Raw genomic sequence first — 2,940 nt, forward strand, 5'->3', positions numbered from 1 at the left:
ACCGGTCTGTATGTGGGATCCAAACCCTCGGGCGGGAGCGCCGCCGTGCTTCCCAAGCGGTGCACTATCCAGTGCGCCACTGGGCCGGCCCCCAACCAACAGTTTAAACCAAAGAAAATTCAAGGAAGAGATATAAAAGATAAAATCAGATATTAATAAAAATATTAATATAAAGAAAGCAAAACACAAGAGAAGATAAAAACCATTAGAGAAGATAAACCACTAACAAGATTGATTGAGACAAAGAATATAACTAAGATACAGTGGACATTTTAAAACCTTAGAAAAAAATAAACAATTTTAAAAGAAAAATACAGATATACATATACAGGATACAGATAGACCAACAACCACTAGACCAATAACCACTAAAGAAATAAAATTTAGAAAAAAAATTCTAAAATAGACATCACATCCAGAAGGTTTTATGTGAATTTTTTAACCTTCAAAGAAGATTGCTCACTTATATAATGTTTCAGAAAGAACAACTTCCCATATCATTTTATGAGGATGGTATAAATCAAGGCAGGTAATTTATATAGTAGATCCATCTCACTTAAAATCCTTGTTGTAAATATTCAAAACAGCAGCAAAATAAATTCATAATATATTAAAAGTACATATATCAAGAATAAGAGTTCATAGCAGACATGCAAAGAAGTTTAAGTATCAGGAAAGTCTCTTAAATATAATTAACTTCATTAAAAGATTAAAGACAAACATTTAATCAAAACATATATCTTATTTCAAAAGATGTGGAAAGTCACCTTTTTAAAGTTCAACACCCATTCCTGATTAAAAAAAAAAAAAAAAACTCTTAGCAAACTGGGAATAGAATAAAACTTTTCAACCTGAAAAAGAAAATCTGCAAAGCATCACACTCAATGAAACTTTAACATTCCTTTGAGACCATTCAAGACAAGAATACTTCCCATCACTTACTCTCAATGCTGTACTAGAGGTCTTTAAAGTTCTTTAAGACTAGAAAAATAAATGAAATATATGGATTGGAAAGAAGGAAATGAAATTTCAAACTTAGAACTTTCTATGTAAAAAAAAAAAAATTCAAGAGAAACCACAGACAAGCTTTAAAACTACTGGAAGTTCATCAAGAGAACTTCTGCCTCTGATCAAGAGGGAATAACAAGTAACACATTTACCCTCCTGCATGAAACAAGTGAAATCTAGGGCATAAACAATGGTTCTCAAGATATTGAACATTAGGCAAACAAAACAGGAATTCCTGATTGATAGGGAATAAATAAGTCCTATGATTGCCCAAGCTCACTGCCTGAAGAAAATTCACAGGCACAGCTTGGAGCGGGGTACCCCAGACAAAGCTAGTGGTCTACCTAACTTGAGGAGATAGAGCTAGGTGGGAGGACAAGGAAGTGAGAGCTCACAGAAACAGCATTGCAGAGGAGATCTACAAAGAAAAAGGACTCCAGACAGCTGCAGTATTTGAGTGTGTAGCTGAATACTGATCAATGCATCATGTGAGGAAACTATCCAAAGAACCACTTGAAATGATTGAAGGGAAGAGTAATCAGAACTAACAAGGAACAGTGCCTGTTCCAACTAGTTAGAGTAGAAACCTCATAATTAATGGGCCATCAGGTAAAGTACTCAGAAGGGTTTTGCCTCAGTAGTGAGCAAAACAATTAGCCATAGATAAAACATTACTTTGGCCCTTTCTAATAAAGCTCAAAAAAAATTTTAAAAAGACCTGAAAGAATCAAACTGCTACCACATAACTTAACCACATCCCAGAACAAAGTTCAAGAATATTTTTATATACTCAGCATGCAACAAGGTAAAATTCACAATGTATGACATCCAATCAAAAATTTCCCATTAGGCACAGAAGCAAAAAAAAAAAAAAAAATCTCACCAATAATGAGGAAAAAAGTTAATTGAATTGAAGCCAGAAATTACACAGATAATAATTAGTAGGCAAGAATATCAAAATAGTATAACTGTATTTCATATATTCAAGAAGCAAGATTGAACATGATAAGTAGAGAGCTGAACAATTCAAATGAAACTTATACAGATGAAAATTACACTAGACAGCATAAAATATACTGATTGAGATTGATGGCAGATTTAGGCAATGCATGTCAGACAGCAAAATATATATGTAATGGGAGACTCTGGAGGAGACAGGGGCAGGAAAAATTACCTGAAGAAATAATTCCCAAATTTTTCCATATTTGATGAAAATTATAAAACCACCAATTCAAGAAGCTCAACACAGCTTAAGTCCAAGAAGAATGGTGAAAACTCTACCAAAGTATAACACAATCAATTTCCTTAAAACAAGGTAAAATAACCAGGAACAAAACAACACAAAGAGTAAAAACTAATGTAAATAGTTAATAATGTATAGTAATATCAATGACTTTAGCTAATAATGACGCATCAACAGTAGTTCATCAATTATAACAAATACACCACGCCAACCCAAGATGTTAATAAGAGAAGAACCAAGGCAGATGGGGACCAAGTACATGGTAACTCTTGGCACTTTCTATTCACTATTTCTGTAAACCCAAACCTGCTCTAACAGTAATCTATTATTTTATAAAAAGTAGTCAGAGGAAAAAGTGACACTTTATGTACAGAGGAACATGGATAAGGATTACAGCAGATTTCTCATTATGAAATCTCACAGTCAAGCAATATTTCTTAAGTGCTGAAAGAAAAAACTGACAAAATTCTATACCCAGAGAAAATATCTTTCAAAAGCAAAGGCAAAATAAAGACTTTTCAAAAAGAATTCATCACTGGCAGACCTGCACAACATGAAATGTTAAATGAAGTCTGCAAGCAGAAGAAAAATACTAGATATTAATCAGTATCTACACAAAGAAATGAAGAGCACCTGAAATCACTAAATGGGTAAATACGGTTAAGCATCATATGACAATGTTTCAGTCA

Source organism: Galeopterus variegatus, unplaced genomic scaffold, assembly GCF_000696425.1.
Source record: "Galeopterus variegatus unplaced genomic scaffold, G_variegatus-3.0.2 Scaffold2558, whole genome shotgun sequence".
Lineage (NCBI taxonomy): Eukaryota > Metazoa > Chordata > Mammalia > Dermoptera > Cynocephalidae > Galeopterus > Galeopterus variegatus.